General features: G+C 45.9%; 1 long non-coding RNA gene across 1 annotated transcript in view; it reads right to left on the bottom strand.

Annotated features, from left to right (window-relative positions):
• Positions 1 to 971: 971 nt before the first annotated feature.
• The window catches only part of LOC129386410 (uncharacterized), a 59,410-nt gene continuing 33,588 nt past the window's right edge, over positions 972 to 26,793 (bottom strand). Inside the window, exons 2-3 of the long non-coding RNA XR_008613797.1 lie at positions 7,977 to 8,172; positions 972 to 1,074 (exon numbers count right to left, since the gene is read on the bottom strand). This is a non-coding gene — a long non-coding RNA (uncharacterized lncRNA). The remainder of the gene's footprint in view (positions 1,075 to 7,976; positions 8,173 to 26,793) is intronic.

Here is a 26,793-nt window from a genome sequence, read left to right as displayed (position 1 = left end):
TCTAAGAATGTTAATGGACAGGAATCATGTGAAGTCACGTAGATCATATATAGTGTAATTGGCAAGCTTTCACTTCGCTGTTGGAAACAAGTGGATTGCGGGAAACGTGAATTTACTCAATGCGTTGGCAGTGATAAAATATGGCAGCCTCAATGACGCCAGTGCGTACACCACATAATAGCAATGCTTACTATTTCTATAGCTTGGATTGCCAGTTTATTTTCATACCAGACATTTTGTTCATTTCTTGGCCTACTTTCTAAACGAGTGGTCTGCATTTAAATAGCATAGACAACCTTGATATCCACGCTGACATCTAGTCATAAAACAGCACTTGAGGGTCGCATGAAGGCCGCCTAAGGAGAATACTGGACGGTGAATAGTCTCTCTTCAATTTTGTCAATGTACCAAAAAACGCTGAAGCTAGCTGTAAGAATTTTGGAAAGGCAGGCGTACGCTACTATATAGTGAGCAAATTTGTGTAAACAAATGGTGGGGAGCTTCAACTAAGGCGGGTGGTGTCGTTTGACAAGTGCTGTTGTCAACGAAGCCTGTGAGACAAAGACACATTCAAGTAGTACGTGTGACAATACGGGAATAAAAACATACAAAGCAGCACATTGTTCTGCTTCAACATACCTTCAAGACGAACCGGGTTACCCAAATCACGTTGTTGCGGCGAAGAAATAGAAGATTTCGATTCGCTCTGCCGAGACATGGAGGAACATACTTCGTATAGATTACTGACACTTTGTCAGCAAATTGCAAAGTGGCCACTCCGAAACCAACTCATTCACGATAAAATGAGCATGAATCATGGATAAACACAACAGAGGTAAATGTTTAAAGTGCACTCCGATCATATGAAACGTTGTTGAACTATACGGACACTTGTGAATTAGCAGGCGGGGATTCCTTTGGCCGGTCAGAGTTGAGTGTGTCCACATTGAATGACAGGCAAATCATGAAGAAGCTTCCATACTCTCCTGATTTATTTGTCGGCTGGTATTCATAGCTGTGGTGGTGCGAGGCATATATTCTGCATTTGCAGCTCAGAAGAGGCTCCAGAAAAATCTGCGTGGTGATCGAAAAAAAAAGCTTCACTTCAAAAACAGCCGAAACAAGCGGCACGTTCCAGAGAACGGGTGAACACATCCTATGTAATGCTGCGAGAACATATCACTTAATAAATTATTCATTTCTATAACTCGAAGGTGCCGTCCTAGGGTATACATAAAATGTGAGAGTTTGGAGTGATACGGAAATTCCTCAGTGAGGAGGAGGAGGAAATAACTTTATTGTGTCCTGAAGAACCCCTCCCCACCCACTCTTGGTTTAGTGGCTGGCAGGGCTCGCGGGCCGCACCCACGTTGGGACGGGTGCGGCCTCAGTGAATGTCTGAATATTAGCTCAAGAAATAAGCTAACTCGTTTGTCCCCTAGAGATAAACGTCAAAGAAATGGGTAAAGTGCAAAAGGAGCTGCTTTTTGCGTTTAACTGTTAACTGTATAGGTGAGAAAAGCAGCGGCATTTATCCGGTGATTCCTCAGTGAGGTATTAGGCAAAATGGTCTCGTTTGTTGCAGCAGCCATAACGGGGGCTCAGCAGCCTGACCGCTTGTTGTCGCGTGAACTCTTGTGATAATTGAAAATAACATTTGTCATTTTTAACGCAGCTAATTCAAGGCTTCCATATTAGTAAACTGTGACATAAGCGAGCTGAGGGGTGTCCACTCGCATTCAGATATGCATTATTGCGTATCGGCGCATGTCCACCTTGCACAAAGCATAAGATAATACAAATGTGGCGCTACAATTCTTGGCTATGCGTTCTTTCTTGAAACGATTCGTATTGTGAATTCATTGCCTTCGTCCTTCACTGACATTAAAAATACTGTAATGTTCGTTTTTCGCTTGAAAGCGCGAGGAATGTCTTGAATGAGAAAGCGCACGTTATCGTATTATAGTTGCGATGTACAAGGTTTCTTTCTCGTGTTTCTGACGTAGTTTCCTTTTCATCATGCACATATTTCGCTGGAAATGCGTCTTGCGGAATGTGATGACTATTGGTGAAATAGGATCTTTATAGTTCTTTTTATGCCAGCAGCAAATGCTGATTATTAGGTCATCTTTACGTGGTTGCAGTTATGAATTGCAAGCTCAAATTTCATTTCTGGGCTTTATCTGCTGTATTATAAGTAATATGCCTAATTTTGTTGGCTTGTATCGGCTACTGCACCTGCACTTCAGCTTTCCTAGACCTTTCCTAGACCCCCAACCCCTCTACTGTAATGGCAACCTCACTTTGTGGTTGCCTAACCAACGTCAGACAATGCCTTAGTCGTTCCGCGTATTCCTGCTTCCTTCCTTCCTTGCTTCCTTCCTTCCTTGCTTCCTTCCTTCCTTACTTCCTTACTTCCTTCCTTCCTTCCTTCCTTCCTTCCTTCCTTCGCTCTGTGGTACCTAAATAAACAATAAATAAGTCATTCTAGTGCATGCGCCGTTTACTGAACCAACAACCTTCACAGATGCTTTGACCTTTGGGCTGTGTAACCGTAACGTCCACCACCGCGCTCTGAAGGAGCCACGTGTATATTTATCGGTACTGATGACACATATCCTTCATGATAATGTTAACAGAGTCATGTGGCTCCCTCTCACAAATATACTTTCGATGTCGCAGTCAATGAACGCGAACGTGGAAGTGCGTGATGAAAAGTATGATCCCGAGACGAAAAAAAAAAACGTCTCCATGAGGTATTACAAGTGGTACCATCTGAAAAAGGCATACTGCTTTCACATTAATTCTACACATAGAAAACGAAATTAAAAAAAATTATAGGAGCGAGTTCTGATTTATTTGTTCTCATGGTCACTTCCTGGTATATCCGTACTACAATAATAAAATTGCATTTGAGGTAAAATTATATATATGTAGTAATTACTTATTTACAAAGCATGAAAAAGCTTCCATACTCCCTTAGTTTATTTGTTGGCTAGTGTTCATAGTCGTGGTGGTATTAGTAATTGGTGTTCCAATTAGCCACAGCCTAAACTTTTGATCATGTCTGGAATGCTAATATGGGCTTTGCACTCTGTTTACCGCGTTCAAATCAGCGTGTAGAGATTCGGAACGCAGTGTATACGAAATTATGCATTGGAAGCTGTGGGGCCAAACCGGCAAATAATTATTGCACGTATGTTGGACATAATCCTGCAAAAGAGGAACTTTCTCCTGATTTGTGAAATTAAATAAGGCATAACTTTCATGCATAGAGGTTACACGACAAATAGCCGACGACAATTAGGTAAACACATGTGCTTAAGAAGTAGCGCAGTTGACAACTTATACTTTACTGAGCGCTGCGATGACTTTTCGTACTAGCGCTGCTCACGAGGTAGCTTCTTTACAGCTGCAAATAGCATGATTCATGCGGCATAAACTGAGGCGCACTGTTTGGCATAATTTAACTAAAAGTTCTGCAATATTAAAGAAAAGTCTGACTGGTCCCGCGGAAGCACACGACTATATGTACACTGACTTATATTAAAGGGAGATAATTCTAAAGGCAACGTAGGGAGTCGGGGATCGAAATGTGGCGAGCAGTGCAGACGACAGGAGTTGCTAAAGGCATTCAATGCCCCGACGCTAGAATGAGAGGGCAACAGAAGAGCTCTAGTTGAAAGCATACTTCGATCGGGAACATTCGCTGCATTCATTACGCTCCGAGGCCTTTATGTGCACGCGGCGAGCCCAGCACGCGTTTCGAATCTTCAATGCGATCGTCGCGCTCGGCACGCGTTCTTGCATACTATCTCTCGTGTCTCCCCCAACTAACTACAGAGATCCCGGAATATGCTGACGCACAACGAGTCTAGTCAGCGTCGAAGAGCAAGAACCGACTCTAGAGAACGGCACGGGCTATTTTTTTCGTGCCTGGTCCAACCACGAAAGAGGCGTGCATTGGCCCGCACGAGCCCCGCCCGCGGGCCGAAAAGATTGAGGGCCTGCCCGAACCGGTTCGGCCTGGTTTGGTTCGACCCATTAGCCCTTGCGCCAATACAAGCTATAGGTACGACTTCTTTGTTATTGTGAAGATAGTGTCGTGCGATCAAAGGGGGCGGGGTGGTCTTGAAGCTGCATCAAGCAGATTTTTTGCCCCGCATGCCCTTTTACTAGCTACTCCGTAACTTTGAGAGAAATAAACATTTCACTGCTAGCCAAACGCGCATAAAATATTACTCCGTGTGCAAGCCCACGTATACAGTGGAAAGGGAATTAAATAGGGAGGGATCATGCTCGCAACTGCCACTGAGAGTGGTACAATGCCTGCTTACTCTTTAGGAAGTACGATGTAATATAACAGAAGTCTATCTAAAAGGGGAAGATTTCAGTGCGTCAAGTTTACCGCTGATGTTTCAGCTAAATAAAAAAAAGAAATCTTTTGATCATTATGTTCGTGCTTTAAAGTGTGAAAGGAACGACCATAGTAGATTTCCCAACTTCATGCGCGGCAATATACAGAAAGGCATAGGTGAACACTCCCGTGCCCAGCGCTCGGCATTAAATGTTATTTTTGAAGCTCATAATATCATTGCGATGTAGATTGATGGAAGTGAAAACAATAAGCTTAACTGGAATGTGAATTTAAATACACTGGTATATTGGCTTTCATAAATACCGTAATACACGGCCATTAGAATATTTATTTCATTCAGCAGAAAGTGGGTACATGCAAGGGTAACGCTCATGTGTTCTCATACAGTTATATGGAACATGCAACCTTATTCTTTTATTCCGCTTCATCATAATGGTGTAAATTAAGGCGTCCTTTTTTCAGAATATGAGCTAACTTGGGCTCTGTCGACTGTTGTCTTATCACGTATGGTGTTAAACACAGTGCATGGGCCGGGTAAAAATGAAATTGAGGGGTCTTATGTGCCGAAACCACAATCTGATTATGGCGCGCACAGTAGTAGGGGACACTGCAATAATTTGGACCACCTGGGGTATTTTAACGTGCACCCCAATCTAAGTACACGGTGTTTTTGCATTTCACCTCCATCGAAATGCGGCAACCGTAGCCGGGATTCGATCCGGTGATCTCGTGGTTAGCAACTCGACATCATAGCCAGTAAGCAACCACGGCGGGTGCTAGTACCGCGTAGTCCACGCCGTATTGTGTTTTCTCTTGTCAGATTGGGATGCAATATAATTGCTTTTAACGTAACATCGCGGCGAACCCACTTAGAGCCAGAAAAAACATGTACAAGGCTGTTAACACAAGGATTTTGCCATTTAACGTGTGAAAATAGCATTGAAAATGCACTGTAAAAGTAAATAATGCGTTCTCTTTTATTCTTCACATCCCTCCCGCTAATGTTTCAAAATTCTGCAGCATCCGTGTAGGCAGAAAATATGCATCTAAGAACAAGGGAAACCTTAAAGTGTAAAATTATTTAGTTCATCTAATTGTCCGATAAACTACCCCAGAAAATTCAACTCACTAGAACAGTGCAGAAAAAAAATGGAAACCAGCAGAAATTTCCACCAGCCCTTAACACGTTATATCATTCATTGATGAATATTCTATAACGAACTAGATACCACTTCATTTCAATACTGTAAGTGGTAGTTTCAAATTAATTTAACTTATGTTTCTCAACTAAAATGGTCACGCACAAGACAGTGCCAAGCGTCAGATAATGACTCCGGCCGAAAATGTACATACATTTATGCAGCAACAAAATATCGTAAGTGACTCTACCTTCACGAATGTCTTATGCTCTGGAAAAATGTAGCTAGTTGTACTGAAACTACTGTCAATAACTCCTCTCTTGGCCGCAATACGAAGTAGGCATTCGACAACGCCAAAACGCCTAGAGTTATTTTTATTTTGCAACGAGTCTCCTACCATTCAAATAGTTTCCAGTTTCTTCGGCGCCATCTCAATGAAAATATAATAAAAAACTCTTCGACGTTTCGATCCGAGTCTGCGATGTCTCTCCACTCTTGAAATTCATATCATAAGAAGCCAACAAACACTGGGGATATATATATATATCGCGATTCATGTTACAGTGAATTTGCGCTATTGGAAAAACTACGACGAATCAGGTTTGCGTTTCTGAGGGAATCTGAAAACCATAAACTTAGTCTTAGTTGGGTTAAGGACCAAATTTGTTACGAGAACCCCAGCGAACAATTTGTCCCAAAGCAGTATTCAATTTAAAAGTTAAGAAAGCAACACAAATATAAGTTGTTGAGAAAGCAGTGTCCACAGCAATTACCGGTATTCTTCGTACCTGGGAAAGAATGCGGCTTAATTCCAGTATAAATTAATGAGCGACGCCATGCACACACAGTCACCATGCAGGCTACACGTCGATTATGTCTCATTCTCGAAGTCTGTGACTAACTCTGGTACGTCATTGGAGTAAAACAGAAACAGCGGTCCTGTGTCGCACTAGTTTTGTTTTATTCCGATGATGAACCAACCAGCCCTTTTTACTACACGGCTAACGTTCATAACTCCGCTATTATTTTTCCTTTCTATTGTGGGGCTTACAGTGTGCTTCAGTTCCCATACATGATGTTTGAGAGAGAGTCATGATCGTCATATTGAAATGTAACATGAAACGTTTATGTGTGCAGTAGACGTGCACTCGCCCCGTTCCACAAGAGTGAAAAAACAAAATTAATAGCCCAGTTTAACTAGGTCCAGACCGGGTTTCCCGATCCACGAGTTAGCCGCCTTAGATTAATATATTAAGAAATACTTACAACTTCAATATTTAACGGATAACTGCACAAGTAACTGCCCGTTTAGAAACTACAGGAATTTCAAGCGTAACCGAGCATTATTTTTTGAAGTTTGCATGTTTATTGTTGTGATATCAATGCTTGATTTTTTACTGCCTTGTCTCGGACATTTTCAGCAGTCTTGCTTGCTTTTATTAACGAATACATATTGCGGAAATAATTTTTCTTTTGGAATGGAGAAAAGCTGCCCGCGCAGGGTTACATATTCAACGACGCCCACTGTGATTCCTGCCTATTCAAGCTTGAACCGATAGCTAGACAAAGTTCCACTCGGTAACTATTTAGGTTTTCCTTTGCCTTTGTGTACCGCAGGCACCTCTCGCCAGCATACTTCAGTACTTATGCAAAAACTGTAGCGCAGAAAGGAGTCGAAATGCGACTTCATTTTTCGCACGCGCCACAGTGCTACTAAAGCATGCAAGCGATGTTTGCGGACTCATTTTTCATCGTTTGCCTACAGCAGGTACAGGCGGCGACGCATTAGGGAAATTTTGTGGTGTTCGAGCTTTTGCAAAACGCGGTGGAATAGCGTGTACACCCTAAAGAAATAAATACGAACGTGTGCTCCGTGGCGCAGGCGAAGGCAAGCGACTTGGCCTCGAGTATTCAATGCAAGTAGTGCACGAACGTTTTCATTACAAATTATGCTATATAATTTTTACTACTATTTCTATTTTGACCTTAAAGGTGAGTCAGCCTTTCGCTACATCCACTCGCAAACCTGCCTTGAGCAAAGCGGTGGGTGAGCACTGTGCTTAATACTGTGCCCTATGGCACAGAACATCGCTGATCGTTTCTTCTTCTAACAGGGGTTATATTCTAAAACTGAATTTAACCCATTGAATACTTTGCCACTTATTTGCTTTTTTGGCGTACTTTGCTTTCTCCTAGGTGCCTCTCTCTCTCTTTCTAGCTGAGGGGCGCAACGATGAAGGAAATAAGGGCTACTGCGCTTCAATTTAGGGGTCACGACCTCTCTAACGAAAGAACGACCCGACAGAGACCATAAAGTAGGAGACGGGCGGGGGAGACAAAGGCTACTAGCTTCAAGAAAGCACGCAGCATGTCTCCAAAATACATAAGGGCAACGACCTCGAAGAGCACATACATAATAAAACCACGGCATGAACGAAGAAAAAAACTGTACATCTTACTTTAGGAAAAGAAGCTCAGAAATGTCGGCCGAACTTGGTCGTGGTCGCTATAGGGGAAGCCCGTTGGCAACCGTACGTCTCGACATCTTGGTGCTTCACTTTCTTCGTTCCTTTCTCTGCTCACCATACACTCCCAGCAGCTCCATGTCCCTTTACTGGGGATCCGGTCTCCACGCAGTCTCAGCCTCATCCCCAGCTGCAAGGAGCCAAAGAGCAAAGGGTGGGGCAAAGGAAGAAGCCGATGAAGAAGAAAGAAAAAGCAACGACAACAATAAACTCGACTTGGCGAAACTGTAGGAAGCTGAAAGTCTTGGCCCTTGAGCAATAAATTACGAGAAGCTTTTCCTGCTAGTCAATTTTAACGTTTTCTTCCGTTCCTCAACCACTGGATGCCCCCCCTTCTCTCTCTCTCTCTCTCTTATATTTCTTTTTGTTTGCACATTCAGCCTCTGGGGCATGCGAATGGTGGACGTGCGTAGAAGCGAATAAGGGTAAGAAGAGCACATCGAAGGAGAGGAGGGCGCGCTAGCAGATCGACAACGGGTGCTAGATTGGAGTTGCTAGCCCTAACTTTCGACCCCTTTCCAAGTGGATCCTTGTTCATAATATAGTGTGCTTGACAATCGGTATCGAGTGAACACGGGCTATCGTTGTGGTCCCTGCACTCCGATGCGCATTATTTTTGTTTTCTTTTGCAATAGACAGTTTATAAAGGGCTTCGGGTGTCAGAAAGGATTCCATTGCCGCCGTTTGTGGCACTGCTGACGACATCTGGAGAAGTCGAATTAGCCTAACAAGGCGAAATCTATTTGATTTGGCGTTCCGCTCTAGCCCTGGCCAATGATAATTGCCCTCGACTAAAACCGACAAACGGCCTTTCTCAGCCACTATTTTTTTCTACTTCAATATGGATCTACTCTACAATTCGGCTGTCCCCGTATCATTCGAAATCAGCTACGTCATGTAGGAGAATGGAAAGACAAGAATCGAGAGTCTTCTTGCGTTAGAAACATTCGGCATTCAGTGAGGAAAACAATTAATTTCCCACTGACACATGAATGTTCGTGTTCTTCCTCCTTCACGAGTTTTTACTATGGCGTTATCATCAGTGCTAACAAACACGCAAAAATTTGCGTCACTGTTTCTGTAAATTTTTTTTATGTGGCAGGGCAATGACCACGTGTTATATAGGAAGGATTATATAGTGTGTCACGAATGGAGCACATAGTGCGCAGGCCTTCTAATCTGTGCTGTAAGAGAATTGCAAAGATTGGGGCAGAGTGCACTTGCTCATTACATTTCTCTTGGATGTTCACCAAAAAGAACAACAAGAAAAGCGATTGTTTAGCAAAATAATTGAATACAGAAATGTATAATTACAGAAATTATAACTATATTTAGAACAGATAATATTATTAAGAAAAATAACGTCGCAGTGGGCGCAGAGTTCAGTCAACGCATAACTTCTGTCCAAGCCGCTGCAATAATTCGACATGTATTTTTGAACTGTGAAACCATTTATAGAGAAGTTGAGTACGTTGTTATTCTGGTGACAGGTCGAAATAACATAGAGCTCATTTCAAGCTTATTCCACGATAAGAAGTAGAAGTGCGCAATTACATACACCCTTATATAGGAGAGCTGAATGGTCGGTGAGTGTTGGCTAAAGACATATACGCAGGAGTTGCTTTGCCCAGGGAGATTGTTCAAACAGAATGCAGTTAGAGGTTTATAATCACGTGAAAATTCATAATCAAATCCTAACAAAAAGCGATAAAAGACAGAGGATAGGAGAGTCAAAGGGCATATATGTCCGGTTGGCTGCCTTGTACTGAAGAAAGCGAAAGGGCTAAAACGATGAAGCGAAAAAAAAAACGAAAACTTAGAAAGGTATTGTTGGCATGCAACGAGCTAGGCGCCTGGCCGGGCTGATGGGATTTGACGCCGCCTCTTGGTATAAAAAAGATAATGCAAATTCCAAGCACTATATGATCTGTGGGCAGTGAAGCTGAGGTGTGCCGGGAACAAGGAAAGAAGCGGTGCATTTCGAGAAGAGACCCGTCTCGTGAACACGTGAGCCCCACGTAAGTTAACCAAAGCGATGAAAAATATTTGTACACCGCGCCGACCTACAAAACGTCTGAGATTTGGATGCCACAAAGCTCCTGCGGGGAACATCGTGTGTCTCAAATGTCTAATTAGCATGGACAAGGAATATTAATTCGTGTGATGAGACCAAATGTTTCGCGCGATCGAGCAAATGGCCGCTTGAACACGAACATTTGTTTCAGTGATGATATTGTTACGTGGAGGTCGATACTACAGGGAAACGTATTTACATATATTTACAAGACCAGACACTGAGCCATATGGTCGAATTATCGTGCCAGATAAAAAGCGTCTTCTTCGTCAACGCTCCTCTAGAGGACTATTACCGTAATGTGACCCCCGCCTGCTGAATCATCGTCACGGTAATTTCATGGTGTTTGGGTCAGACGGAGTAACGGTGCTTGCTATGGTGTAGGGGAGCGCTAAAGTTTTAGGCGGGGTACCATAACAATGTCTGTAGGTGGTGAAACGGAGGGAGAGGAAGACTCGTGTGGGCTGCTTTCGTAAGTGACGTCTGTTGCACGTCTTAAGATACGGTAGGGTCCAGAGTACCGGGAAAGCAATTTTTCAGAGAATTCAACACGCCGAGTCGGAGTCCACAAAATGACAAAGACACCCGGGGTATCGATAACGTCAAGCTGACGGAAGTTATAGCAGTGCCTCTGGTGGTCTTGCGATATCGTAAGGCGATGGCTAGCAATCCAACGTGCCTCGTCAGCTTTGGAAATGGCATCCCGGGCGTATTCAGTGCAGGAATGGTCGGCAGCCGGGAGGATAGTGTCAAAAGGTAACCTTAGGTCGCGGTCAAACAAAACATAAAAGGGTGAAAAACCAGCGGTATCGCGACGGGACGAATTGTAGGCAAATGTAACTAAGGGCAACGCAGCGTCCCAGTCTTGATGATCAGAAGATAGAAAGCATGTCAGTTAGCGTCCGGTTGAATCATTCACTGAAGCCGTCGGCTTGCGCGTGGTGAGCCGTCCTAAATTTGTGTTTTGTCGCACCGGAGCGAAGCAAGTCATCGATAACGCTGGAGAGAAAGCGGTGACCACGGTCGGTGATAAGTTGACAAGGGACTCCATCATGCAAGATGAAATCATGTGCCAGGAAATCAATGACACCCGTAGCACAACTGGTTGGGAGAGCGCGTGTAATTGCGTATCGGGTGGTGTGGTCCGTAGCAACGGCAATCCATTTGCTGCCAGCAGTAGAGGCAGGAAAAGAAACCGAGGAGGTCAAGAGCAACTCGGAAGAAGGGGTCATACAGAACGCCAACGGGCTGAAGGAGGCCAGGAGGTGGCATAGGTGGTTTCTTTCGGCGTTGGCACGGTTCACATGCAGCGACGTAGCGACGGAGGGAGCAGTAAAGATCGGGTCAAGAGAAGCGACGCCGAATGCGATCGTAGGTCAGGCAAACTACAAGGTTAAAGTTGGTCGAGGCGTAATGGAGCTGGCCGTGGACGCTCAAGTGCAGATGCGTAAGAACGACAAGCCGAGTGGACGTTGTGGCAATATAATCTGCCATCTCTAAGCACGAATAGGCGATGGGAAGGCTCGGGTGCTGCGGAATCCAGTTTCTGAATAAGGTCATGCAAGATGGGATCACAGCACTGCTCATCACGGATGTGGTTTAAAGTGAAGCGCAAGAGTACACATGCAGCCGCGCCATCGGAGGCTTCAGGCCGATCTACGGGATTGCGAGACAAACAGTTAGTGTCCCGGTGCAATCAGCCAGACTTATAAAAAACAGAGCATTTATATTCTTGGAGCCACAGTGCCGAGCAATTAAGACACCCAGTGGGATCCTTAAGTGACGAAAGTCAGCAAATTGCGTGGTGATGGGCAGTGGCGGTGAAATGCCGGCCATGTAAGTAGGGGAGGAACTGGCTCGCCTATCAAACGAGAGCAAGACACTCCCGTTCCGTGATGGAGTGGTTCTGCTCGGCTGGGTGAAGGAGACGGCTGGCTTAGGCAATAACACGGGCGTGCCAGTTCTGATGCTGGACCCAAATAGTGCTGATTCCGTATCCACTGGCATCGGTTCAGAGTTCCGTTGGAGTGAATCCGTCGAAATGAGCCAGGACAGATGGTGTAGTGAGCGACGTGATCAGGTAGAGAAGGCGGCAACCTGTGCAGAACCCCCAAAAAACCGGACGCCTTTCTTCAGTAAGTTTGTGAGAGGACGTGCGATTTCCGTGAAAATGTTGACAGAACGACGGAAGTAGAAGCACAGTCCCAAGGAGCTTCGCACTTCCTTTGTGCAAGTCGGAACGGGGAATTCCTGCACAGCTCAAACTTCGTCAGTGTCGGGGTGAAAACCGGTCGAGTCGACGAGATGACCGGGCAGTGTAGGACGCTGACGTCCGAAGTGGCACTTGGATGAATTAAGTGGTAAGTCGGCGTTGCGAAACACAGAAACGATTAAGTCGGTCGAGATGCGTTTCAAATGTTGGTGAAAATGCAATTAGGTCATTATGGTAACACAAGAAAATGGATCATTTAGAACCGTGTAAGTGGGTTTCCATCATGTGTTACAAGGTGGCCGGGGTGTTGCATAAGCCGAAGGGCTTGATTGTAAACTGGTAAAGACCGTCAGGAGGTCGATTGAAGAAAAATACTTGGCGCTGTGAAGGCAACCCAGGCCATCGTCTATGCGTGGCAGCAGCTACACGTCTTTTTTGGTGATCTTATTAGGTTGTCGGTAATCCATGCAAGGTCTCCAGCTGTCGTCTTTGTTTTAACAAGAACCACAGGACAAGCCCATGATGTTGATCATTCGATGATGGCTCGATTATATCTTTGACAAGCACGTTGTTGACCTCCATTAGAATAATGTGGCGCTCAGCTAAAGACACCTGGTATGTCGTCAGTAGATCCGATGGGCATCCCCAGTGTTTATGCGGTGCTTGAGAGCACCGCATAAACACTGAGGCCCTGGTTTGACCCAGAGGACAGAGACAAAGGTCAGTGACGTTCCGATAAGAGGAGAGGAGGCGAAGGAGATCGTCAGCTTGATGGGGCGAAAGGTCTGGAGCGATCATTTTATTCCGGTCGGTAGGAGACAGATTGGGTGAAGAAGATGGGATGTCAGCGTTGTGCGAGCGAGCAACACAGGTGGAGACAACGCCGAGATGGCGTAGTAGTAGGAAGGCGCCAGCATAGCGAGGAAAATTCCCTGTGGGAGGACTTGTGAACGCAGCCTGAAATTCAGCACAGGAAGGCAAGCAAGGTTGTCACGTAGAGCTACAATAGTATTTGGAATACCAACACGGTGCGTCAACAGAACGGCAGGGATGGGAGCCGACACATAGTCACCGTCGGGTAGTGGTGGAGAGTGCGTAACAGAAATACAAGTGGCAGCGTCGGTAAACGAACGTGCTCAGTGGAACAAAGCTGACTCTAAACCAGTCCGGGTTGATCAATTGTATTCGGCAGGCCAAGCTCTACAGTGCCAGCGGAATAATCGAAGAGAACGGAGTGGGCGAAAGAAACGTAAGACCGAGGATGACGTCATTGCAACAGCGGGAAAGGACAGTGAATAAAACAAATTTTGCGGCCGGCAAGACTGACATGTGCCGTACATAGGCTAGCTACGGCAGACGTACCGCCGTCGGCCACACGTACAGCACGTGAGGGGGAGGGGTCATAACTTTCTTCAGCTTTTGACGGAGATGAGTACTCATAACATAAATATGGGCGCCGGTGTCAATCACATATGAAGCAGCTAGACCATCAACTTCAACGTAAATCAGGGACGCTGTAACGTGAGACTATTCCAGTTTTCTATTCCAATTCTGCAATCAGCTCTCCACAATTGGCCAAAAACTTTTTTGCACGACCTTCACTTCACCTGTCTGTCACACGACGTCTTCGTAACGTAACTGTCACGTAACGTTTTCGAGCACTTTCGGCGTGTTTACGACCTTGTTTTGCGAACTCTTCTTTGCTGAGGATCCATTCTAGCGTCATTCTTAAGCTTCCGTTGCATGCCGCCGCGATATTTGACCAGCCACCGCAAGCTAAGTAAGAGAAAGCGGACCCATCGCAGGCGCCGGCACCACCGTCTTCATCCTGTTATCGATTGTCAATGCAGTGGCTCGGCCCTATCGAATCCCGCTCCACTTGAGCGGGCTCCTCGCCTCTTGTCAGCCAATTAGATAAGACAAGCCGCTCAGTGTAGGCACTGTTATTCGTTTTTCAAGAAAACAAAAGCGACCTCCTACGAACAAGGAGAGCGGTCTGTTCAGACAACCCTGCGGGTGACCGCCGATGCTTGCGCTGGCGGTTACGCAGATTTGAAGTGAGGAGATTGGAATAAAAACATATTGGAATAGTTTTACATTATAGGGCCCCAGGTTGTGATTAGGAGGACGCGTTAACAGAGAACTTTTAGGGCACGTCATAATAGCAGAGTCACCTCCAGGAGCTGCAGCCTTCAGTTTCCCGAAGGAAAGCGCCGGTAGTAGTACGGCGACGGGGAACGGCTTGGAGTCGGCGAACGAGAAGGTTATTGTGGTGGTGAGGGTGAGCGGCTGTACTGGGTGGTGGTCGTAGTGTTCTCGGTAGATGTTCCTGGTTGAACTGGGGTTAGTACCTGGTGCTGGCTCTGGAGTGGATAGCGGAAGCTGGAGAAGCTTGTTCGAGAAGGCGTGATCCAAGGACTTCGACAATACAGTGAAATCTGTCCAACATGTTCACGTCGGAAGCAAATTGACTTGTCTTCAGGCGTCTTCCACGCATTCGGATCGCGATAATTGAGAGTAGCACAATGGCATTGGAGAGGCTTGAAGGTGGCCGAAGGGTAAAGGTCAGGATGGTTCACAGAACAGATGGTATGACGGTCCACATTTGCCAGTTCTTGACGAACAACTGACTGCATATAAGCGATATGGTCGGTTTGAAATGACTGGGCTCCCCTCGCATGAAGTGTGCGGGCGATGCGGCTTAGCTTCGGGTGAGAGTCTCTGACGTTCAAGACTGAGTCGCTATACGAACATCCTTACACGTTGGTTTCGATGCTGCGTTCGGAAGGCAGGGTGAAGTTGCAGGTGATGCGGCGGCTTTTAGCATCTACGAAAGGTCAACATTCAGCAATAATCCCGTTGACTGTCGCATATACTTTAAACAGAATCAGGTTAAAGGCGTCGTCTGCGATTCCTTTCTGTACGTGCGCGACCTTATTGACTTGTGTCATCTTGGTGTCAACTTTTTGGTAAAGGGCCAGCAAATCCTGAATGTACGTCAAGTATGACTCAGTAGGCATCTGCACACGCGAGACAAGTTCTTTCTTAACGGCACGCTGGCAGCCTGCAGTTTGGGCAAACAACTCGTGAATTTTTGTGTTACATACGTTCCGGCTTGTGAGCTCCTCTTCATTGTTACCGAACCATGCTGTCGTAGTTCCCTTTAATTAAAATGTTACGTTCGCCAGCATCAAGGTCGCCTCCCACCTCTAATGTTTGCTTACGCACTCATAGACTCAAATTGAGTCGTCGACGTCGTCGCCATCAGCGCCGGAAAAGGTCCCAGGATCACAGCATATAGCCAGTATGATGGCTGGCATGGCGGCCGCCGCTGACGCAGTTTCACCGCCAGAAGACATGCCTATAGAGTGGCGACTTCACGACCGCTGCGCAGCTCCGTCTTGCGTCAGACCCCCAGCATTTCCACCAAGATAATGTTACGTGAAGCTGAAGCCGAATACTATTTACAATTTATTTACAGGTAAGCTCACGGAGGCGAAAATGGCGACGCTATATCAAACCTGCACACACGTCGTCTTCGTCCTCCTCAGTGCAGCCACACTGTGGCGGCTGTTCCGTAGCAATATTACGTGGAGGCAGACACAACAGGCAAACGTATTTACAATGTATTTACAAGGAGAGCAAGCACTGGAACATATGGTCCAATGCGCGCGGCAGATCAAAAGCATCTTTTTCATTGACGCTCCTCTATGGGAATATTACCGTAACAATATTTACGTATAGCGCTATAGTTGTTTAATCGTGTAATTCCATACGAAGGACAGCCGACAATCGGCACATACATAGTTGTAGTACGGATGCGCTAATAGCAGGAGCAGCAGCGGTGGCAGCGGAGGCGGCGGAGCAGCAGCAGCAGCTAGCTGCACTTGTTACCAACTAAGTCGGGTCGCACTGTCAATAGCGCTACGTGGGTGGATGGCGCCTGAACATCACTAGTCATAAAGGGAGGCTGTCGAAAGCACCCAGTTCAGTCAAGGATGCTTTGTCGCAGCCTATTGAACATATGGGAAAAGTGGCTTTGTGCTAGGGCTCTTACTGGTGAGCAGGAGTCACACATACTCAATCGGAGCCCGTTGTAGAGAGTGATGGAAGGAAAGGCCGGGTGGTTAACAAGACTTTGTTCAGTTTTCAACCCTTGAAGTGGGACCGAGAGCAGGGAATGAAAGAGAAAGCTGTGCCTCTGAAATGCCTCAGGACTTTTGGGAAAACTGCAGGAAATAAGTTCTGCTCATTTATGACAATCAACAATTCTCATAAATGAGCAGTATATACCACTGAGGCAATCTTATCATGTTCGCAGTTCTGGTAATTGTGCAGGTAATAGTTTTCTTGTTAGTACTTTTTAAGCAGCATTTCAGCAGAAGACACGTGGACCTGGTGGTTTGCACTGTAACGTATGTCCCAGCCAACACCGTGGTCCCAGCACGCCACCTTCGCGATGTTTCAGCGCGCGGCAAGTAACCATGGCTGCCGCCGTATCTCGGAGTTGATTGCAAGGAATGGCGCATTTCTCGGCCATACGTGGCTTCCGGAGAGCGGTAATGGCGGCATTTTTGTTTCGGTTTCGGTATTAGAAAGGGCAATTTTCTAAAGCTGTTTACGAGCGTTCCGTTCGTACTTCAAAATGTAAAATTTTGTATGGATGCACCTCTATATCTATAATATCTTAATCTAGATTACTTGCACAACATTGCAAAGCAGGAACAGAAGCCCGTGGATTCTATAGCATCGGCGCTAACATTCTGCTAGGATACTAGCGCACTTCTCTGGGGAAGCGCTCTAGAGATCTGTAACCTCAATCGTTAACTGTAAGTAGATCTAGAGCTTCGTAGTTCGTTGAGCGGCTCTTAAGGACAATGCGCGGGGAAAAGCCTCAATTAGATTTCAGGTGCTTACAGAAATGAAGTTCCCCCAAGTAGCAAATAGGCTTTCAAGGAACGTACGCAACTCAAGCCACGACAAGTGTCCTCTGAATGGGAATCTCAACGTCACCTAATTTGTTTAACTTCTTTCTTCTCTATTTATGATGCAATGAGACAAAGTGTTCTCATGTGGGGAAACTCAACGCTGCAGGCGGGCTTCTCTCCAACTTTACAATATTGATGTTTCCAGGCCTGTTTCTTCTTCTTTCTTTTTTTCAGCCATGGTAAATTTGCTTACAGCTTGGGCTCCATTCTCGAGGCAGTGACCAGTGCACCTAGCTGACTCGTCCTTTTTCTGTTAACTCCTATAAAGGCACAGAGTACCGGAAACAGTACGTCGGCGAGTTACCGAAACGCGCAGGAATGAAGTCGCTTAACTTGACCTCTCCCAGTAGAACTTCCTGGAGGAAAATCTGTTTATCGCGCTCATCGGCCCGGCAGCAGGGTGGGTGATGCAGTGTTCTGGCCGCAAATATACAAACGCACGCTGGCAAACGTGGGGTTGGAAGCTCGTTTGCCGCAGGCTGATAGAAGCCGAGGCAAACTTTGACAAATGAGCCGGACACTCTAGGACAACGCGAACGTGAGCTGCGATACAAATAGGAAACGTCGCAGCACTCAGGAAATGTAGACAGAGAAAGGAAAGCGTCAGAGAGAGAAACAAAGAAGCAAGCGTAGATAAGTGAAAAATAAGTGTTAACTCCTTCGAGAAGTGCACTCGTACAGCGCGCTTATGTAATTATTTCTGCTCTTAGGGACACTAGGGAAGAAAGGAAAATGATAGCTCTTATCGGGAAAGAAAGTTTGTGAAATAGAGACAGAAACGCATAAACGACATGCCGAGCACATGCTGTTTATGCATTGGTGATGAGAAAGCCAACAAGCTCTGGGGAACGGGACAGTGCTGGCGCTGTTAAGTTGGAAAGGGGGGAACGTGTCGTGAAAGATGTCTACAACATGTAGAGTCATTGTACTGCAATCCCATAAGTAGTGGTACGTTTTCAGAGAATTGATTGATAGTTTCTGCCTGTAAAACATGAATGCATGTTGCAGAGCGACGTGTAATCGTTCTTTGGCCGGTGTCTAAGCATCATGCAGTTGCGAGTGTAGGGATCGATGTTGTCGATGTTGGAATAAGTTAAATGTTGCAATTGCAGCGAAAATTATTAAACGAAAAACGCACTTCAATACTTTCGGAATTGTTTAGTTTAGAATGAATGCTGATGCCACATCAGCCAAACGAAGGGCAACCTTTACCTTGACCCTTGATGTGCTTACTTTTCGGGCTTTCTTTTACACTTTAATGGCTAAAACTTGCTAGATATTAATTAATTAATTAATTAATTAATTTATACTGTAACCCCAATGAGGCGATTGCAGGAGTGGGATGAACAATAAACATACAAACATTTATAAATAAGCTTGCGTGAATTGTTTCCGTGGTAGTGAATAGATGTTGCCCGGTAATGAATTCCAGACTTCAATTGTTGTTGGAAAAATATGTGTTAAAGAAATTAGTGCGGGCAAAAAAGCTGCGAAATTTAGAGCATGGTGACTCCTCGTACATGACGGTTTGGAAAAAGTCAAATAGTTCTAGAGAGGAGGGGCGCGGAGAATTGATTAACGTGTGAAGGAATTCTAGGCACTCAAGTTTGCGACGCTCTGCAAGAGGAGTGAGACCAAGTAGGGGAAGAGAGTTAGACGGTGAAAATTCCTTGTCATTTCTCCTACAAACAAAGCGCACTGCATATTTTGCAGTGATTCTAGTTTTTTGATGCCGAAGTGCTTGTATGAATTCCATACAACGCAGGCATATTCGAGGATGTGGCGAATGAGGGTTTTATATGTCAGAAGTTTAATTTCTTGAGGAACAAGACGCAGCGTACGATGTAAGCAACCTAGTGTTTTAAGGGCCTTGTTACAGGTGACATCAATATGTTCCGACCATGCCATATAGTGCGTTGGTAGGATACCTAAGTACTTGAATTAGAAGACCCTGTTTAAAGTAATATTGTTGAGGCATAGGCAAAGAATGAAGGGGATGAGTGTCGTGTAAAGGACACGGAGACAGTTTTAGAAAAGTTGATATTCGTTTGCCATGCATTAGACCAGTTGAGAAGCCAGCAAAATAATTGTTAAAGACAATATGATAGAATATGGTGGTAAAGCTGGATGCAAGTTCGAACGCAGAAAGATTATCACGACCAACGAGATCAATGAGAAGTGGATCTAAAAAGAAAACGAGAATCAAAAGATGCCCTGCGACACCTTCTTCCGACCGATGATCACCATAGACCAAGGGGACTCGTTCATCAGCAAGCAATCATATGGAGGCGGCTGAGGACCGGGATGGCCTACACGCCAGCTCTACAACTGGTTTTCTAGCACAAGATACTCCGCATTGCAGCTACAGGTCCCTGCTGTAAATGCGCGCATCCTAGTAATGGCCCGTCGAGTTTGTTGAAGATTGTTGCCATTGCTCCGCTAAGGCATGAACTCATCGAGAACCTGCGTTTGCGAATTTGATCCGACAGCCTTGACCAATGGCGTCACACACAACGACCGCCAGGCGAGGTCAACATTGTCCTAGAGACCATAATAAACTTTATTAAGAAAGCAGGACTTAAGGATGTCACCAGAATAGGTAACCCCTTATGCTAACAAAACCAACCTCTCCACCCCTCCGTCCAGGGGCCCATCCTGTGATATAATTAGGTCTAGATGCTTCTCCCTATATATAGTTACACTGTTCGAATAGATTGCACCACTTGAAAAGATCGGATAAAACGAATCAATTGCTTATGACATAGCGAGCGGCGCTGGCAGTGCCTTCGGCCGATTTCGGACAGGGGCGAGCAAGCCCCCAAATATTTCCGACAATTTTGTGGACTACTTTATGCAGCATTGCTTCCCTAGATTTTTCAAGTTACGGAAATGGCTTCCGCTCAAATCTTAACGTGAGAGGGAAGCTATATTACGCGTATGCTCAAAATTGCTTCAACATTAACCATACCATTTTCTCTGGCAATGGACAAATTCATTTTCTTCGTATGTTGTTAAAATATCTGCGAATTCTGTATTTTTTGGTTGGACAACGAACCTTTTATCAAAATTCGAGAGTTAATTTGTCAATGGATGGATGGATGGATACAACTTTCTTGTACGTCGGGCAAGCTTTAAAGCGACCCGGGCTCATGTCTCCCACGCGGGAACGTCAAGGCCCTGCCTCAACGCTGCCTCACGGGCTTGCTGGACTGCCCACGTCTGGATTCCGAGGTCTGAGCTGCGCAGAGCGGCGGCCCACCTCGACGACAGGGTCTCCGGAGTAACTGTCATCCCTCCTATAACTACATTGCACTCTCACAGCATGTGTTTGAGTGTTGCTGGTCCTTTCTGGCACAATTTGCACGTGTCGTCCTGATGCTTATCTGGGAAGATACGTTTCAGACGGAATGGATTGGGGAAGGTATTCGTCTGGAGTTGTCGCCAGGCGATGGCCTGCCTCCTGTTTAATTTGGGACTCGGCGGTGGGTATATCCTTCTGGCGTTCAAATATGCACTGGTTATGTCGTTGTATCTGGTGAGCCTGTCCCGTTCTGCTCGAGAAGCGTTCGCTGTCTTGCGAGAGGCGTTGCCCTGTTCGGCGCGGCGGGTCATGTCTCGCGCCGTCCGGTGCGCCGTCTCGTTTAGGTTCGGGAGCGCGTCGCCTTTGTGGTGACGTGCGCGGGGAACCATGCGATCCTCGAGCTCGCGGTTTCGGATCTGCCCGCTTTGGCCAGAATGGACAGGGCTTCCTTGGAAATTCGACCTTTGGCGTAATTCTTTATTGCCGTTTGCGAGTCACTTAGTACGACTTCGCATTCCTGTTCCGTGAGGGCCAGCGCAATCGCTACTTCCTCGGCTATTTCCGAATGTTTGGTGTATACACTGCATGTGGTTCTGATTTTCGACTCTGCGTCTATGACTACGGCGGTGTATTTCCGGCCGTTTGGATGTTCGGCTGCGTCGACAAAGCGCGCGTTTCTCTCCCTGCCGAATGTACGGAGCAGAGCCTCGGCTCTTGCCTTTCTTCTACCTCGGTTGTAATCGGGGTGCACGTTTCTTGCCACCGTAATAGTCTCTCTGATTTTGTTGGGGATTTGCATTTTTTGGCCGTGCTGGTTGTGGTACGTTATACCGAGCGTGTTCATAATGTACCTTCCCGTCGTGGTGGTCGACAAGCGAGCTGCGAGATGCGTTGTGCTTCGGCTATTTCTTCTAGGCTGTTGTATATGCCCAGCTGAGTCAGGAGCTCAATGCTCGTCGATTCCGGGAGGCCCAGGGCTATCTTGTACGTTTTCCTTATGAGCGTGTTGATCTTGTTCTTTTCCGCGACGTACCAGCTGTGGTAGGCGGCTACGTAGGCGATGTGGCTGACAACGAATGAGTGGATCAGTCGAATGACGTTTTCTTCCTTCATGCCCGCGTGTCTATTGGTTATTCTCTTTATGAGTCTCGTGGCGCTGGTCACTTTGCGTTCGATTTTCCTCACGGTTTTGCAGTTAGCTCCGTTGGCCTCAATGGTCATTCCGAGGATATTGATCTTGTTTACTTTGGGGATTGCGTTTCCGTCTTGAGTGTACAGGCCGATTTCCTCGTACTCCCGGGGTCCTCTGTAGCTCTTTGGCGGCATGCCTCTGCGCGTGGGCCGGTAAAGGAGTAGTTCGGACTTGCTCGGGGAGCATTTGAGGCCCGTTGCTTGGAGGTACTCTTCGAATTTGTGAATGGCCGTTTGTAGTGCGTGTTCAATTTGCCCGTCACTGCTGCAGTGCGCGCAAATCGTTATATCGTCTGCGTATATAGCGTGGTGGAATCCTTCAATTTCCCGTAGTTTGCTGGGGAGACCCAGCATGACGAAGTTGAAAAGGAGCGGAGATATAACTAAGCCCTGGGAGGTACCTGCACTTCCCTGGGTTCGTTCTTCGGACTCGAGGCCGCGAACCGTCAGGATGGCTTCGCCATCGTTCAGAAAGTCCCTAACGTAGTTTTAGGCCCTTTCCCTCAGGTTCAGATTAGACACTTGTTTAAGGATCGACTCATGAGCGACGTTGTCGAATGCTTTCTCCAGGTCTAGTCCTGGGATGGCTCTGGTGTTTCTTGTCTTGTCGTCAAGGATCTGGTTCTTTAGTTGTAACATGACGTCCTGCGCGGACAGGCGTGATCGCAAGCCTATCATGGTGTGGGGGTAGGCTTCCGTCTCTTCTAGATGGCTGTTGCTACAGTTCAGGAAGGCGTGTTCCAAGACCTTACCCACGCACGACGTGAGAGAGATTTGGCGTAGGTTCTCCAAACTCAACGGTTTTCCGTGCTTGGGTATGAAGATAGCCTTGGACCTCTTCCACTGCTCCGGGATGCGGCCTTCTCTCCAGCACTTGTTCATATAGCCCGTGAGTTTGGTGACAGATTTGTCGTCCAGGTTTTTGAGCGTTTTGTTGTTAACCCTGTCCGGTCCTGGGGCTGACTTGCCGTTGAGTTCTTGGAGTGCCGTTCTGATGTCCGCCTCACCGAAGTCTTCATCTAACTAAGGACTAGGACTGCCAGTGTACTGGCCGTGCTCGACCGTCAGTCGTTGCGGGAGGTACTTGTCGCAGAGTTTTATGACGATTTGCTTCTCGCTCGCCGCCCCTTTTTCTTTGTGCAGAAGTCTCTGCTTGTCGGCTCTTTGCTTGGATTTGCATTGGGTTTCGCCCAGCAGGTGCCTCAGCAGTCGCCACATACTTCCGTTGTGGAGTTCGCCATCCGTGGCGTTGCAGACTTCATCCCACTGTTGCTTGCTCAAGGTTTTGCAGTGCTCTTCGATTTGTTTGTTTAAGTCGGCTATCTTTTTTCTCAGCTTTCGATTGAGCCGCTGGCTTTGCCATCGGGTTTGAATGGATTTCTTGGCTTCCCAGAGGTGGGTGAGGCGACTGTGTATCTTCTCCGTCAGGAAATCGGTAGTGATGGTTTGCGTGGTCTTCCCGACATCCCTGGTCAGGTCGCAAGACTAATTTGTCAAAAGCCGCAAAGTGTAGTTTTAGCGGGTTACTAAGCCCATAGGTTGCACTGAGTACTTCAAAGAAATGTGTAGCAGAACGAAATCAAGAATGTGACACAATTGGCTTGCATAAATCTTTCATAAAAAAGCCATCATTGATTTCATTACAAAGATATGAAGCGTTGTCAAGAGTACTTCCACTATAGTCCCTGCCAAAACATTTACTTAAGGGGTCATAAACCACTTTTTATCGAAGTATAGAAAGGCATTTAAAGTTAAAATACACTACTTCAGGAACACTTTGCCGCAGAAAGTACTTCAACGCGTTCAGCAGAAGTGGAGTTATTGGCAATCAAACACGACCTCCGCTGTGCTCCCGTTCCTTCTTCAATGCCTTGCACTGCGATGGGTACGGCGGAGTTGGGCGTGCTCAGAACGATCCGCCTTCTAAAGGACACCCTGGCTCGCAGTTCAAATTTCATTTTGGATGTTGACGTAGACACCACGAATTCCGATTTTGGTGCCTACGACACCCTAAAATATAAGCCAAAGTCCGTTGCCCCCAGCGAGCCGCAGTGCGCTTAGACAGTGGATTCGTGGAGCCACCCCATGGCCGCCACGGTATCTACTCTATGTAGCCGACCGCAGAGACCAATATTCGCGTGTGAGAACCCGGTGTATTATGAAATAAAGCGTAAGGTTCCCTTATTAAGAGAGTAAAAAGCCAGGCTTCTACTGAAAACAGAGCTTTTTAGAGAAAGGTGACGTAGCGATCAGCTTGCCAGCTCCGCGCGCCGCGTACGACAACAAAACTAGGCTGACAATTTCCCAGCAGCGTGTGCTAACCGCGGACAACGTTATTTCACCAAGCCCGAGGGTTGGTTCAGGGACCCTTTAAGAATGCTGGTTGTGAAATTTCACCTCTTAAGGCTGCCTGTTGATGTAAAATATTGGTGAGCTCACATGACAAGCTTCCCGACTCGTGGGCTTCTTTGCGAATAAAGATGCAGAAGAAATTTTCCAGTAAAAATTTTTTTGATAGTTCTTAATTTGCTTTCTCTGGCGACAGGCGCCGCACTATAGTCAGTTCTGTTAATGAGGCCTCTCACGCACACCACGACATGTACAAAGTTATCTTGAACTAAGCACACATTGTCGTTAGTGACTGGCAATTCAATATTCTCGATACGCGATCATCGAATGCTGGAATGATCGGAATTTTTTATGTGTTCCAAGTTTGCGCTTTTATAGGACCAAAGTACACATTTACTGAGGTCGTGATATGCATTACATCTATTTGTCATTAAAGGTGACTATTTTAGCGATATTCTCCAGCAAGAAATATTTAATGCGCTCAGCACAAGCGAAGTGGTCAGCAATCCAAGCTGGCATTTATACCCATAATGGTGCTTCTTTTCCTTCTTTTTCGGTTTGCACTGTGGAGGGTACGACAGAGTAGCTTAGGCGCCCGTCGCGGTCCACCTGCTACACGTTGTCGGGGCACTCCGTTCAATGTAAGTTTTGGGTTTTCAAGTAAAACTCATATCTATTGGTTTTTCTTCACACGAATCGCTAAGCTAAACTTAAAGGGTGCTTTGCTACTTACAAATGAGTTGCTCCACAGTTTACACGCTCGCACAGAGTGCACTATGAGCTCTAGCTACACATCAACTACCGTGGGGGCTCAATCTTCTTGTTTATGCGATAATAGATGCTGCTTTGCGATGATATATGTAACGCGCCTGAGGACTGACATAGAGTTCTAACCGTAGGCCGACCAATCACTGAGACAAGTGATTCGAAGAAGCGATGCTACTCAGTCGGTAGCGCCAAAAGGCAGAAAAACGCTGGCTTAAATCTCATGCACTCTAACCCCGCGCTTGCGGAAGCTGAATGGCTTGCAGTAGGCGATGCAGTGCTTTCGTATTGCTGTCGCCACCTATGCCGTTGACAACTGCATAGCGGCACCGTAGGTTTCGATTTAGCTATAGCAACGTGGCTTGTTAAGTACGTTGCAACCATCTTCAGGAAGTGCAAACGCGAAAACTCAGTGTTGGCGCGGCGCCTTCTAGAACTACGAATGTGATAAAACGAACAATGATAGTAACGCCCGCGCTCAGGTGAGTCTAAATGCGAACGTATACATATATTGTACGCCAAAAGATGAACTTCACCAGGAAAGCACACATTGTGGTAGGGGTCAGCAAAACTACAACAATGACGGGAACTTTGGCTGCGGAGAAGCCCGGGAGACTTGGACAAAAGATGACTGCAAAATACCGCAAGTACAAAACAATCCTTAAGTAGAGCTTTTTGATGCAGTGAAATGTAATATTTGAAATACGCGAGTTACTATGAACGCTGCTTTCATTGCAAGCGCTTTTATGCCCTTTGTTAAAGAATTCTGAACGTGACGTTTTCACAAATCTAACCCACCGATGGCGCCATCGGTTTTGCAGCCCGATGCTCTACTCATTTGTCCATGGCTTACCCAGTGACTCAAGTTGTGGAAAAAAGTTTACGTGCGTACTATGATAAATAGATAGACCACAGATATACCCCAATCTAAGATAAGCTCTCGAAGAATGCTAATAACAATAAAGTAGTGCAGTAAAAATGTAGGCCATTCCTGTAGTTCTGTGCCGCTATTCATGAACCTCGTTAACACTAAACTGAGGTGACTCGGTATCACAACCAGAAAAAAAAATGCACGATGAAGGCAACAGTTTAAATGTATGTGAAGCGAGGCTTTAGTGGATAAGTTAATTAGGTTTTTTACTACTAACGGTAATGCGTACAGTTTTGTGCATTTTCGTACAATGTAACGTGTTATCTCATAAAATGTTTGTTTTCCACCAACATATCTATCGAGAAATAACCTGCGCAGATGATACTAAGACCCTTCAGTCTAACCTTGACGCTATTAACAAATGATTCCACATATGGTTGATGTAACCTAACATAAAGAAATGCAAACATATGCGCATATCTATAACATCATGTGTTTCGTCCATTTACCACATCGCTAATACTGCTTTGGAGACTGTGCTGTCGTATAAATACCTTGCAATTCACATTAAACCTCTCAAACCTCTTTTGGGCACACCACATTTTGTATATAATTAACAACGTTAATCGACTTTTGGGATACCTCCGTCGTAAGTTCGCAAAAGTACCGGCATCTTTAAAATTAGTCATGTGCAAAACACTCACTCGCTCGAAAATAGAATATGCCGCCTCCGCCTGGGATCCAAGCCATGAAAACCTAATTCGTTCACTATAAATGTTTCAAAATAACTCTACATGATTCATTCTTTCTAATTATGACAGAACAGCAAGCATATCTTCCACAAAATCAAGTATTGAGCTATCACCCTTTGCATCCTGTCGTAAGCTATTTCGCTTGAGCCTTTTTCACGCCATATTTCACCATCCTCACCTCCGCAATCAGTTCATATCACCTCCTCAATTTGTTTCATCCTGCTTAGATGTCGCTCTAAAAGTTCGAA

Source organism: Dermacentor andersoni, chromosome 4 (assembly GCF_023375885.2).
Source record: "Dermacentor andersoni chromosome 4, qqDerAnde1_hic_scaffold, whole genome shotgun sequence".
In the NCBI taxonomy this organism is placed as follows: Eukaryota; Metazoa; Arthropoda; class Arachnida; order Ixodida; family Ixodidae; genus Dermacentor; species Dermacentor andersoni.
Note: the sequence above shows the minus strand (reverse complement) of the source record. Positions and strands in the feature narration are given on the sequence as shown.